Source organism: Eucalyptus grandis, chromosome 7 (assembly GCF_016545825.1).
Source record: "Eucalyptus grandis isolate ANBG69807.140 chromosome 7, ASM1654582v1, whole genome shotgun sequence".
NCBI classification, from domain to species: Eukaryota; Viridiplantae; Streptophyta; class Magnoliopsida; order Myrtales; family Myrtaceae; genus Eucalyptus; species Eucalyptus grandis.
Window position 1 is genome coordinate 37,573,087 of NC_052618.1, and position 15,088 is coordinate 37,588,174.

Here is a 15,088-nt window from a genome sequence, read left to right on the forward strand (position 1 = left end):
GAATGTTGTTCTGATGCCCGTGGGGCCATAGCGAGGACGCTATTCTGTTAAGAGGTGGAGAGTGTAATAACCTCATCTCTTGTCCCACATCGCCTAGGGAGGAAGGTCTTGGTTAGCTTATAAGGTTTGGGTCCCTCTAACTGTGTAACGCATTTTAAAGCCGCGAGGGAAAAGACCGTGACCGGGATGGCGGTTCGTCCGCGCTGGGCGGGTGACCTAAAGCGGACAATATTACACACGCGTTTTAAAGCCGTGAGGGAAAAGACCGTGGCTGGGATGGCGGTTTGTCTGCGCCAGGGCGGATGACCTAAAGCGGACAATATTATACAGTGGGGCTCGGGATGTTACAAGTGGTATCAGAGCCAACTCCCAACCGCATGTGGGACCACAGCTCGAATGTTGTTCTGATGCTCGTGGGGCCATAGCGAGGACGCTATTCTGTTAAGAGGTGGAGAGTGTAATAACCTCATCTCTTGTCCCACATCGCCTAGGGAGGAAGGTCTTGGTTAGCTTTTAAGGTTTGGGTCCCTCTAACTGTGTAACGCGTTTTTAAGCCGTGAGGGAAAAGATCGTGGCTGAGATGGCAATTCGTCCATGTCAGGACGGGTGACCCAAAGCGGACAATATTACACAGTGGGGCCCGGGATGTTACACCTGCTGCCTCCCCTTTTTTTGTTGCAGGTCCGGTTATCACCCGAGCCTCGCCGGAGTTCCGACGAGCAGCCCCTATTTCGAGTGTCAACCCATTACCGAACCACCATCGTAGCTCGGCCACCACTGTTTCTTCCCCATTCCTCAAGTTAACCGTGAGCTAAACTAGGTAGATTTTTAGATTAAGTTTATTTTGAGTATTTGGACTCATAGTTTTCTTTTTATTCTAACTTCATTTATTCTTATTTATTATCATTACCCGATTTAGGAAATTGGTCATATTAAGTCATGATAATCAAAATATTGAGCCGCGAGACGTCGGTTTAGATTTTTTTATTATTTCGACTTTTTATGGCAAAATTCATGAATTGCTTTGCATCATTAATTCATATTAAAATAATATGCCATTAATTTACATGGATGGATTTTTTTATTTTGGCGTGTTATCGTTATTTGCTCATCATATATCATGCATTATAGAACTTAGATATTTAAGTCCATACATATCTCATGTTTAAAGCAACGCATTTTAATTTTTAAGATTCATATAGAATTAGGATAATTTTCTTTTAATTAAACCAAAAGAACAAAAAATGTTATTTAGGTTATATAGATTTCATAATGTGCACACCATATGTTGTGCTTTAATTAGTGGGTCGTATGTTAATGCTTTAATATTCCCGTTGTGTAGTTGTTTTTTTTAATAAAAAAAGCCAAAGATTAGTATTGCATCATTATGTTATTTTTTAATAAGAATTATTAAGTCTTTAAAAAAAACACAAAAATCATTTATTTAGTTAATAGGTTAGTTCATAATTAATCCCATTTCATGTCATCATTGTTAGTGCAAAGTTGCATATGTGTAATAAATAATCATTAAAAAATAATAAATAAATAAAACATGCATATAGAATTACCACGCCATACATCCCATATCATATAGCACATGCATATTTAGGGTTATGTAAATTAGATTGCACACATATTGTAATGATTTAAATTATGTCACATGAATTGCATCTCATATGTCATTAAAGTAAAACTAATGCATATCAAATTTAGATTAAGATTGCATATACTTAAAAAAATTAAAAAAAAGAAAAAGAAAAATTAGGTGTCATGTCATTTAGAAATCATGTTTAAGACATACATTTTCATTAGCATTTTCGTAAGTTTTTTTCTTTAGAGAGTGGACCTTAATCAAGTTGTAGTTTATAAATTTTATTATTTATCACTTCAGTTGGTGGAATTGATTATGCACCCGCATGACCAACCATTTGCATGTTAGTAGGTTAGGTTAAAATTAATCAACACTGCTTGCAAACTATTTTAAAAAATTAAAATGACAATATACCGAAAGGCTGTAAGATTTTTCTAACATAACCATGTTCCCGGACCTATTGAATCTCTAGTTCGCAAAAGTAAAGTATTCTCCCATACTTGGTTTCTAACCAACCTTAATTGATTAGTAGCGGCTCGAAATTGAGTATAATTACATGTTTAAATGAGTTAATTTCTTAGTATCAAGTCGCGATTGGTAGGACTTGGGAGGGTCCGTGCCAAGTCTTCGGACTTAGTAATCCAATAGCTTCTTTGAGTAATTCACCGTTGGGAAGGTTGTGACAATAACCTTTCTCTCATAAAAGAAGCACCATGGCTTAACAACTAGAAAAGAGTAAGAAAACACAATGTGGACATTTGGAGTTTCCTACAACAAAAAGATCCCTACGACAGCAAGGTTGCAACTTTCCCAGAGCATGACATTTCTTATTAACATTTGAGATAAATATGTATGATGCCCACTAGTGAATTACATTCAGATAATAACAATAAACAAGAGTAAGACATGAAAATTTCTTGTATAAGAGCTAAACTTAACGATTCAAGATTTAAGGATCAATGTCTTTTTTCATCCCAGTTGTTGGATATTCAGCTGAATAGAAGGATAGCCCATAGGACTGCTGCCGTGGAATGCCAACTGCCTATCTACCATCGGTTAATGCAGCTCTTTGTTGGACCAGCTGAGCAACTCAGCCAGCGTTTTCCCATGCTGGAGGAACCCGCGTGGAGCTCGAGGCAGGCATTGCGCGGATGTTGATGTCAAGCGGTAGCAGGCGGTATTGGATGTCAAGCTCTCTTAACATCTTGACTATCTCCTCAACCAAGAGGGATCGCCTCATAAACCTCTCGTCCATATCCTGGTGATTCATAGTGTGGGACAGCCCCACGACAATCCTCACGCTGTTCAGCTCTTCTATTTCCTTCATTATGATCAGCGAGGAATGCCAGTGCTCTTTCTTGCTGTCGATGTAACTGCAATCGGTAGAACAGCAAAGAACAAATCCAGATTATTTCTTAATTATCTATACGTCGATGCAGAGGGAACAAAAACCAGATTATTTCTTAATTATCTATATGTCGATGCAGAGGGAACAAAAACAGACTGACAATATTCAAGGGAGAGAGCCCGGAATTTTAACATGGTCCCAGACACCCGCGATTAATCTTGTTTCTTATCACAGATTGACTTGAAACACATTACAGGTCTCTACTTTTCCTACTTTTCCTAATAGATATCTACGGCAGCAATCATTCCTCAGAAAAAATGCTTCAAGAGACTCAGAAAACTGAACAAAATTCGAGAAAATTTAGCTCTTTTCACTTGCCCGGTTATCCTGTGCTTCATGGCAGCAATCTTCTCTGCAGGGGTAGATATGTGCACACAGAATTTGACCTCGTCTCCCATGTCAGGGCTCCGATAATAGTTGTGGATGTCCTTTATTGCAAGAGTGCTGTTTGGATATACAATCTTTTGAACGTCATCCCTCAGAAACACGGTCGTCAGGATGTTTATCTCTTCCACAACCATCTAAAAAGGATACAGCATATGAATGAGCGATGAATAACAAAAGAGACCATGAAGTAGATACAAGCCAAAGCAAATACAGCAGTGAATATACTGGTCGACACATGATATCAATATCTACCTCGACTCCATCGATCTTGCACCTGTCGCCCACACCATACGGATGCTTCACGAACAAGAAGAGAGTCGCCTCAAATATGGTCTTGCAGGTGTACCCGAAAAGAAATGCCAAGGGGACGAGCTGAGAACCGAGAAAGAACAGGGACTCCATTGTTGGTTCTCCCAGGATGAAAACCCAGATGATCAATATGACGATACCGACTATGACGTTGACCACGTGACGCAGCTTGTTGACTGCAGTCTTGGTGTCATTTAAGGTCAAGGCAAGTGCTCTCCTCCCCCTGAAAGCATTGACCTAAAACGATTTGGTTAATTTGATTAGCATTAAAGACAAAAAGGTATGAACGAGGATGTCTAAGGACCTAATTTAACAGAATTCCACTCACCAGCCAGTTCTTCAGGCACGACTTGCTGATTCTCTTGCATTCATCGGCTCCTTCAAGAGACTCATCGTATTCAAGGCTTCATCGTCCTTCATGAACCGCTTCAGATCTTCCAAGTAGATAAACCTAGCAACAACAATAAAATATATAACTGACTTTGGACAATTTCCATCATAAAACCAGATAATATCGACCGAACATAGTGCGACAGTTAATCGGAAAGAGATCCGATCAGGAAGCAATTGACTCATTCAAGGATTATGTCAAAAGCTCAAAACAGGAGGTGAAGAACTATGATCTTACTTTGAATTAGGCTTAGCCACATTTCGAAAGATCTTCCTAGCTGCAGCTTTGGCTTCGTTTTCACTCCTGATCATTGTTGCCGACTCATCCTCTTCAGTAGAATCCTGTATCCGCTCATCCAATGTGGAGTGAAATCCATGCCGCACCATATTAATCAATCTTTTCATATTCCAGGCAGACACATTCTTGGGATTCAGCTTGTACAAGTGCTCTATTGTGATCCCTCCCTCGCTGTTTCCCGACAGCCCTTGAGAGAGCTTCGTGTTCTTCACTCGGGGACTTCTCTGAAGCCCTCCGCTCCCAACTACCATACCACTTTCAGTTGGAAAAGCCGCCGCCCTTAATTCTGGCGGCACCGTCACGCTTGCTTCCTGTAAAGTCTGAAGATCACCTGCAATGTTCTCCTCTTCCTGTCTCCTCCGAATTTCAATCACAGGCGGACCTGACAACTTCTCGATCACGTACTGATTGAACAGAGACTTCTGGATCCGTTCAAAGTAGGTCCTCACATGGAACGACGATGCCAGCACCTTGATGATCAGTGTCATGATCAACCACGGTAGAGCCCCCACCAAACAGCACAGCAGCACCTTGGTGACGTACCTCAACACGTCACTGTTATTGTCGAACAGAGCACGCCAAGCAATCGAGACCAATCCCAACCACAGGCAGTTCTGCACTGCGTTTCGATAGCTGTAGAAGAAATACAGAACCCGTTTTCGCAACAGAAAGTTCCTCTCCATGAAGAACACAGCTAATCGAAACATCCACCCAGAGACCAACCTCCCACAAATCAAGACCAGGACCAGGACCTCCCACTTCCACAGTTTGAACTTCCACAAATCCTTATGCTTCGATGCAGGAATCGCAAGAGTACAAACTAAAGCACCAACGATCAAGACCAAACTCACCCACTGTAACAGAGCCATGGCACCGAACGGGGTTTTCCTGAGCTCCTCTGGTAGGTCTTCTTCCAAGAAGATGTCGTCCTCGTCCTCGTCCTCATCCCCTGCCCTCCCCAACATTCCAGACCGCGGAATGTGACCCGATCTCTGTTGGGGCTCCTCCGGCGGGTCCGCCAGCCGCGACCGGGTTTTTGTAAAGAGCAGGCGTGATTTCCGATGGGAAGTCGCGCTCGACGTCCTTTTCATGACCTCCTCTTCTCTGTTGCCTGCAGAGTTTCCATCTCCCCCACTGCTCGGCGAACCTTCTTGCCGCCTCTGCGGCACACCTGGCCCAGCCTCTGTCGAGATGGGCGGCTGGCAGGACACTCTCGAGCCATCCTGGCTCTGCCTCTGCGGCCGTGGCGCCGGCGGCGAACCGTCGCTGCCGTGTAGCTCCTCAATCTCCAGTTCCACGTCCAGCGACAAGTCGCGGGAGGTCCACTGCTGGTGTAGGGACCGCCCGATCAGCGGCGACGGCCGGTTATCCAGCGCGCGGCCCGAACCCTCGGCAGGAGCTTTTTCCTCGCTCCCCTTCGGACCCAATGCTGGGGTCTCTCAGCATTCTCGAACCGTCGCTGCCGCGCAGCTCCTCAATCTCCAGTCCCACGTCCAGCGACAAGTCGCCGGAGGTCCACTGCTGGTGTAGGGACCGCCCGATCAGCGGCGACGGCCGGTCATCCAGCGCGCGGCCCGAACCCTCGGGAGGAGCTTTTTCCTCGCTCCCCTTCTCGGACCCAATGCTGGGGTCTCTCAGCATTCTCGAACCGTCGCTGCCGGGCAGCTCCTCCATCTCCAGTTCCACGTCCAGCGACACGTCGCCGGAGGCCTGCCGCGACGGCGGGTCATCCGGCGCGCGGCCCGAACCCTCGGCAGGAGCTTTCTCCTCGCTTCCCTTCTCGGACCCAATGCTGAGTTCTCTCAGCATTCGCGAACCGTCGCCGCCGCGCAGCTCCTCCATCTCCAGTTCCACGTCCAGCGACACGTCGCCGGAGGCCTGCCGCGACGGCGGGTCATCCGGCGCGCGGCCCGAACCCTCGGCAGGAGCTTTCTCCTCGCTCCCCTTCTCGGACCCAATGCTGAGTTCTCTCCGCATTCTCGAACCGTCGCTCCTGTGGCTCTCGGAATCACCTGGTAATAAGCCGGGACCACTGAGACCGAGCTCGAGGTCGGGGGTTTCGAAGGCGGTCGTCAGGATCTTCGCAGTAACTCCATGGATCAGTGGGTCAGTGAAGAATAGATTAGGAAAGGCAAGAAACAGAGAAAACAGAACAAGCTTTGAAGGTGTGTGAGAGGCGCGTGCAGTGAAGAAAACGCGGTTGCACTGTGAAGATGGAGATGTGAGAGAGAGAGTGCAGCTGGCCGCCGAAGCAGAGGATGTATAAATGGCGAGAGGAGGGAGGAAACAGAGCAGGGCGCTCTGGGATTCCGTTGAAAATGGGCAGCGAAGGTCGAAAGAGGAAGCAGAGCAGAGCGCCCCGGGATTCCGTTGGAAATCGAAATTCACTTTCGTGTTCCATCGTCTGCATGCCCAGGGTTTCCCAAATGCCCTTCGTACAGGATGGAAATTACCGGACTGCCACTCTCCCGAAAAATTCGGTAGCAATTGCGAAGTTTTGATATTCAAAACGCGATATCGAAGAAGGGAAAGAAATATGGGAGGATAGTTTCGAAAGGGAAATATATATACATATTTATATTATGCGTGCAAAATAAAAGGGTATCGATTTATAGTGCAAAAATCATATGTATCCATGATTATATAGGTGTCGTTATTTAAAATTATGTTTATCAAATATTTTAACACAATTTACCCATAAACAATATGCAGCTTGATATCATTAATTGCAAAAGTAAAAGACAAAATGTTCGATTATAAGTCTTAAGAGTTGGCTACTGAATGAATGAAAATCTTATCGTACATAATAAGGGACATGCGATGTCCCTAAGAATATCGTTTTACATCATGAATTTCTCATAACCCTCCAAAATCCCCAAATTATATTCAATCTAATACATTCATTCTAATTTTTTTCTATGACGATAAAAATCCCTAACTTTTAACTACATAACATATTTACTTTATGTTCTACTAATGAAAATCGTTGGAAAGAAAATAGTTTTGATATGGTGTTCACGCAGCTTAAATGAAATAAAAAAATGGCATTGTTCTAGCCCAAAAAATTAGAGAGTAAATTTGTGACAAGAGTTTGAGGTATTTGATATCGTAAGAAAAAGTTGAGGGTAAACGTATTATAATAAGCATAATTTAGAGTTTTCTTGGTCTGTGATTATAGTTATAATTTTTTAGTGGCTTTTTCTCCTTTTTCTTTGTCAATATTTTATAGCGATTCAAAATAAATTTTTCAGCAATATAAATCGCGCCTGCTCTTCCTCCATTAATAATCTTGTCACGCTTTCTTTAATGGGACTGAGCGAAAATCCTTGCATTGAAGTTGTCGGCCGCAGTGGACTTGGGAGGGAGCAGGTGGATGGGAGAATAGGCCGACGAGGACTTGGACATTCGTTTGCTATCGATTGAGACAGAAGGGAGAGAGAGAGAGAGAGAGAGGGATGGAGGACAGACGAGGACAAAAAAGAAGAATGTGGGTGAGTTGTTTTCGATATATTATAACGGAATAATGATCTAATTAATATGATTCATAAACTTTAATTATTTGATATAATCTCTAAATTTTATCATAATATTTAATGTAATTTCTAAATTCTTAATTTATTTAATATAGTATATTGACTTTTGGTACATATACAATATGAACTTTTAATTTGTTAAATGTAATATATGAATTTTTCAGTATATATGCAATAGATAATATAGTCCTCCTGAACTTTTTTGTACATAGGCAATATAATTTATATTGAATATGTGCCAAAAGACCAAATATCATTATAAATAAATTAAAATTGAAGACCATATTATACATTAAGCTAAAATTTAAAGATCATATTAAATAAATTAAAATTTTAGAGATTACATTACTTATTAAATCAACTTTCAAAATCATTCATGTCATTTTCACTATTATAAGTGTGACTTTGGACTTAAATTGTGCTCAATGACCGATGTTGTCATTTCGGAGGTATAAATTCTAGGATCAACCAAACCCTAGTCGAACACGTGTGTCCTTTGACCCTTTGTCACTCCATGTTTTCCTTCTCCTTTGTGTATGATAAAATACTGGCTAGTCTGGTGCTCCAACGTGACAAATAAGAAGGCACCTTAAATTACGCCAGCGTGTCCAACATGGGCCCACGTTGTCAGGCTAATTTCTTGCCACTTTTCTCTCTCCTTTCTCCTCACTTTTCTCTCTCCTCTCTCTTTGTTGGGAAAAAGAAAAGAATATTTGTGACAAAGGCCCAGATAATTTTTTTCCGCTACTATTTCTATGAAAATTAAATAGGATAAAATATTAAATGAAAGCATTAAAGATGGATGGTGAATAATACCAGAATTTTTAACATAGGAAACCCTCCACGGTGAAGGGAAAAACCACGGGACCGTAGCCACTTCCCTCCAAGGTGAAGGGAAAAACCACGGGACCGTAGTCACTTCCAATGATAAATCTCTGGCTGTCTTCAATTTGTGGATCTAAACTTCTAGCTCACTCAATTCAAACTGACTATTTCAAACTTCCAATGGTAGATCTCTCGATGTCTTCAATTTGTGGATCTAAACTTCTAGCTCACTCAATTCAAACTTCCAATGGTAGATCTATCGTAGATCTATCAATTTGTGGATCTAAACTTCTAGCTCACTCAAAAATAACTCTCTGTTTCTTCCCCTACGCTGCTGTTATATTCTTGCTTTTGTATATTCTCCTCCGTTGAGGAGGACCCCTATTTATAGGAGCAAATGCAATCCCAATTAAAATTGTACGATATGGAAATTACGTAGATTTATCTCCGAATTTCTCGTAACTTTATAGATATGAGAAGATTACTTTGATTTATTTCCCAATCTCCCTTGATTTTCAGGATGTGGAAAATCACGTTGATTTATTTCTCGATCTCTTTTTGATATTTTCTTTTTCTTTTCTTTTTTCTCATTTTTTTTCTTTCTTTTTACTTTTACACACTCACTATCATACAATATTTTTTAGACTTCGTTTGTTTAAAAAAAAAAACACTATTTTATCATTTTTCGATATTTAGATTACTTAAAAAATAAGTCATAAAATACTTTTTTTTCATGCACCCAAGCATAAGTCTATTGAGGCCTGCTCGAGACCTCAGCAACCGTGCTAGGAACCGTGCTATCAACATCTGAGTCCATCAAGGACAAACCCAAGATTTTGGTCGAGCTCAAGCACAGGGAAGCTCGACACAAGGCACTAGGGTTTCAAGCTGAGGCGTCGGGGACTCAAGCATGAGTATTGGGATAAAGAGCTCAACCTTGATGGACTTGGGCTTGACCTCTATACAATCGGGCCTAGCGTTGAAGAACTCATCCTAGTCGTTGGGGACTCAAGCATTCACAGTTTCGAGCCCAACCTCGGTAGACTAGAGACAAAAAGGCAAGAGAAAGAGATAGCAGATGGATAAGGACAAAAAGGGAATGTCGATGAGTTGTTTTCCATGTATTATAATCGGTGGCTCTCACTTAGACTACCAATGGACGGCATGGACATTTCGTGACGTAGACGCTGTCAACCAAACCCTAGTTGGACACGTGTGTCCTCTGACCCCTCACTCCTTTCTTTTCAGATATACCATCTCATTACTATGTACTTAGACGTCTTTCGCGCCCCTTTCCCTGCACGTGTTGAACATGGTAAGACACATGTGCAAGTGAAAACTTTGCGTAGAAAAGATCACTTCTACGATTCCCCTATTTTATATAATTTTATCCGCCTATATGACACAGATTTTTATCCACCTAGCTGACACGAATTTGAAGTTTTGTTTGGTTGAAGAATGCTTTGATTTGCTTTACAATGTAAATAAATACCATGGGGAATATAAGTTCTTCCCTCGCATTTTGGCAGGGATCGCATACAATAATTATTAATGAATTTTCCCGAAAAAATCAGATGAATCAAAATGCATTTTTCATGATGAGTACGGGATCATTTGAGTTATAAATATGAGTCAGTCCACTGTATATTCTATTTTAATTTCATTCATAAATTTATCCTTCTAGATGACTATCTAAAGACGGGATTATTTGAGCTATATATATAACTCAGTCCGCTATATCTTCTCTTTTAACTTGTTTCATAAGTTTCTCCTTCTAAATGACTATGTAAAGACAGGAAAATTATTTTTGCGCTTCAAATCTACCATCGAAAGGCCTCCAGATCCATGGCGCTTTCTCAGTCGCACCCACTTTACGATCCATTAGTCGCAACGAATATCGAATTTGAAGGTATGGAGGAGCAAAAGTGACGGGGTTTGGTGGAGGGCAGTAAGTCATTCGCCATTGAAAGATTTAAGTGATGATTAACTACATTACGAATCAATCAAATGCAAGGAGAAGCATTGATACATACTGCGTGTTCACTTTCAGCTACGGGAACTGTACAGATCTTTTCATGCTGAAGAAAATAAAAGCCTACTTGACTCTGCTCCTGGCGATTCAATGATGTCCTCTCCGGAGGACAGATAGGAATTTGCCGGGCTTCTCCTTGCGCCGATCCTCCCCCTCTTCTGCAACCTGTTTCACATGCAACGTCCGTAAAGTCAAACTTAATAGAATTTGAACTTAGTTTTAGTGAAGAACTTAATTTTAATGGACATGGAATTGGCTTGCGTGAGCAATGATGACTCACCTCCTTTGCTATTTGCTGCAGGATTGTGATTATATCAACAAAGTCGGGTCTCATCTTAGCATTCCCCTGCCAGCAACTCTGCAGTAGCTCACCAAGCTTTGGGTGAGTGTGCTTTGGGATGGTAGGCCGGAGTCCCTGAAACAATGTCGAATGAAACACGATCTCATTTATTCTAGAAGATTTACGATATCTCATTTCTACAAACTCATTTAAAATCAAAGTCGATAGCACCATTTGACTTGATCTGGACATGATATGATTCTCGGTGGGTCTTCTTTCACCTTTCTTTTGGGGTTAAGGAACAAAAAGTGATCAATTCTCAAGTCAATCTCAACTATCAGATTTTCTTTTTTGTCAGGGCGATCCATCAGTTTTGCAATGAATTGCAGTTTAGCCCATAGTTGCAGAACTTCTATTCTACCATATTTTTATTTTATTTTTTTCGCCATATCTCTATTGCTCATTTAAGATTATATTTCTGAAGTTGCATGTGAAGCTGCATTGAAGTACAACTGTTGACACCTAATTTAGGATCAAACTTATTTTATTTATTTATTATTTAATTTATTTTAAAAAATAGAGGATAATAAATAAAATAAAACATTTGAGTTTGTGGAGGGAGGTTTCAAAAAAAAAATTGAATAATGAAGCATTTTTCTTGTTGAACGCATATCTTCGTTTCAAAATTTAAAAAATTTAGTAGTTGTGTGATTTTGGAGCCCTTTTTATTGTTGGATGGTTGAGTGAATATTTGCAAATCTTCAACAACTTTGAGTTTTTCCACTATAAAATGCGAGGCTTCAGAACCGAGCATGAGGGAGGGGCTGAAGAAATTAGCAAAAAGTGTTCGTGAGTTTTCATGGCGAGAGAATTTGGCAAACTATGGTGAGGTTTAACGGGGGACTTTTGGGATGAGTTTTCGAAGCATTCACAAAAGGGAATAGAGTTTTTGTGAGAGGAAAGTCAAAAAAGGTGAGAGTGGGGGAGGGTTCGACAGAGTGTGTGAGAGTGTCAGGTGAGAGAAAAATTTTAAAAAGGGGAGGAAAGAAGAACACTGTTCTTCTTCCTCGCTGGTTCGGTCGCTGCTGCCCAGACCGAGCTCCTGCGCTACCGATCTCTCCGCGCCACCTCCGCTGCAATCCCGCGAGCCTGCCGCCTGCTGCTCGCACCAGCCCTCCTCGCCGATCAAGCCGCCGACTCCACACCGCCACGAAGACCCGAGTGACACCGCTACAACGCCCAGACCTCCTACGCTACTCTGCCTCCGACGTGCCCATCGCCAGCGACACCCATGGCCCGACGCCGATCCAGGCAATTCCCCCCTTTGAGCGCTACAACCAAGTAACATCGATCGACCGACTGCAGCAACACCAGAATTCGGCACCTCTGCTTGAGCACCGACACCCCTACTCCACTCAGCCGATGCCCGCACCTGGAATCCTCTGCCCACGACACCCATCGCCGGTGGTCCGAGCTACTGCGCGCCCGACGCCCGCAGCTCACCTCACTGCTCCACTCGCCATCCGCCGACGCTCGCCGCGCCACCGCCTACCTTCACCAGAGTCCCGACGCCGACCAGAAGCTCCGTCAAGCCGCAACCCGCTCCGCTCACGCCACAGCCCTGCGCCCGACATTGCTGCTCCTCTGCTTGCTGCTGCACGCCCGAACAGAGCCACTTGTTGTGACAGCCTCTTCTCTTGTCCCACATCGCCTAGGGAGGGAGGTTTTGGTTAGCTTATAAGGCTTGGTACCTCTAATCTGTGTAATGCATTTTAAAACCGTGAGGGAAAAGACCGTGGCTGAGATGGTGGTTCGTCCACGCCAGGGCGGCTAACCCAAAGCGGACAATATTACACAGTGAGGCCCAAGATGTTACAAGTGGTATCAGAGCCGACTCCCGACCGCTTGTGAGACCATAGCTCGAATGCTGTTCTAACCGCCCGTGGGGCCACAACGAGGACAATATTCTGTTAAGAAGTGGAGAGTGTGACAGCCTCTTCTCTTGTCCCACATCGCCTAGGGAGGGAGGTCTTGGTTAGCTTATAAGGCTTGGTTCCTCTAATCTGTGTAACGCGTTTTAATGCCGTGAGGAAAAAGACCGTGACTAGGATGGCGGTTCATCCGCGCCAGGGCAGGTGACCTAAAGCGGACAATATTACACACGCGTTTTAAAGCCGTGAGGGAAAAGACCGTGGCTGGGATGACGGTTCGTCCGCACCAGGGCGGATGACCTAAAGCGGACAATATTACACAGTGGGGCCCGGGATGTTACAAGTGGTATTAGAGCCGACTCCCAACCGCGTGTGAGACCACAGCTCAAATGCTATTCTGATGCCCGTGGGGCCATAGTGAGGACGCTATTCTGTTAAGAGGTGGAGAGTGTAATAACCTCATCTCTTGTCCCACATCGCCTAGGGAGGAATGTCTTGGTTAGCTTATAAGGTTTGGGTCCCTCTAACTGTGTAACGCGTTTTAAAGCCGTGAGGGAAAAGACCGTGGCTGAGATGGCGGTTCGTCCACGCCAGGGCGGGTGACCCAAAGCAGACAATATTACACAGTGGGGCCCGGGATGTTACACCTGCTGCCTCCCCTTTTTTTGTTGCAGGTCCGGTTATCACCCGAGCCTCGCCGGAGTTCCGATGAGCAGCCCCTATTTCGAGTGTCAACCCATTACCGAACCACCATCGCAGCTCGGCACCACTGTTTCTTCGCCATTCCTCAAGTTAACCATGAGGTAAACTAGGTAGATTTTTAGATTAAGTTTATTTTGAGTATTTGGACTCATAGTTTTCTTTTTATTCTAACTTCATTTATTCTTATTTATTATCATTACCCGATTTAGGAAATTGGTCATATTAAGTCATGATAATCAAAAATATTGAGCCGCGAGACGTCGGTTTAGATTTTTTTATTATTTCAACTTTTATGGCAAAATTCATGAATTGCTTTGCATCATTAATTCATATTAAAATAATATGCCATTAATTTACATGGATGGATTTTTTTTATGTTGGCATGTTATCGTTATTTGCTCATCATATATCATGCATTATAGAACTTAGATATTTAAGTCCATACATATCTCATGTTTAAAGCAACGCATTTTAATTTTTAAGATTCATATAGAATTAGGATAATTTTCTTTTAATTAAACCAAAAGAACAAAAAATGTTATTTAGGTTATATAGATTTCATAATGTGCACACCATATGTTGTGCTTTAATTAGTGGGTCGTAGGTTAATGCTTTAATATTCCCGTTGTGTAGTTGTTTTTTTTAATAAAAAAAGCCAAAGATTAGTATTGCATCATTATGTTATTTTTTAATAAGAATTATTAAGTCTTTAAAAAAAACACAAAAATCATTTATTTAGTTAATAGGTTAGTTCATAATTAATCCCATTTCATGTCATCATTGTTAGTGCAGGTTGCATATGTGTAATAAATAATCATTAAAAAAAAACATGCATATAGAATTACCACGCCATACATCCCATATCATATAGCACATGCATATTTAGGGTTATGTAAATTAGATTGCACACATATTGTAATGATTTAAATTATGTCACATGAATTGCATCTCATATGTCATTAAAGTAAAACTAATGCATATCAAATTTAGATTAAGATTGCATATAATTAAAAAAATTAAAAAAATAAAAAGAAAAATTAAGTGTCATGTCATTTAGAAATCATGTTTAAGGCATACATTTTCATTAGCATTTTCGTAAGTTTTTTTCTTTAGAGAGTGGACCTTAATCAAGTTGTAGTTTATAAATTTTATTATTTATCACTTCAGTTGATTGAATTGATTATGCACCTGCATGACCAACCCTTTACATGTTAGTAGGTTAGGTTAAAATTAATCAAGACTGCTTGCAAACTATTTTAAAAAATTAAAATGACAATATACAGTCCCCGGACCTATTGAATCTCTAGTTCGCAAAAGTAAAGTATTATCCATACTTGAGTTTCTAACCAACCTTAATTGATTAGTAGCGGCTCCAAATTGAGTATAATTACATGTTTAAATG

At 41.8% G+C, this 15,088-nt stretch overlaps 1 long non-coding RNA gene and 1 pseudogene across 2 annotated transcripts; both read right to left on the reverse strand.

Moving 5' to 3' along the window:
• Positions 1–2,681: 2,681 nt before the first annotated feature.
• Positions 2,682–6,360, reverse strand: LOC120296120 (annotated as a pseudogene).
• A 3,632-nt stretch (positions 6,361–9,992) lies between these two features.
• On the reverse strand, positions 9,993–11,198 carry LOC104428651. Of its 2 annotated transcripts, XR_722151.3 has the most exons (3): positions 11,054–11,198; positions 10,775–10,938; positions 9,993–10,038 (listed from the first exon to the last, which is right to left on the reverse strand). It is a non-coding gene; the product is annotated as an uncharacterized LOC104428651 (long non-coding RNA). The 2 variants fall into 2 exon arrangements; XR_722146.3 differs by lacking the exon at positions 9,993–10,038 and having other exon boundaries at positions 10,676–10,938.
• Between the last annotated feature and the right edge of the window lie 3,890 nt (positions 11,199–15,088).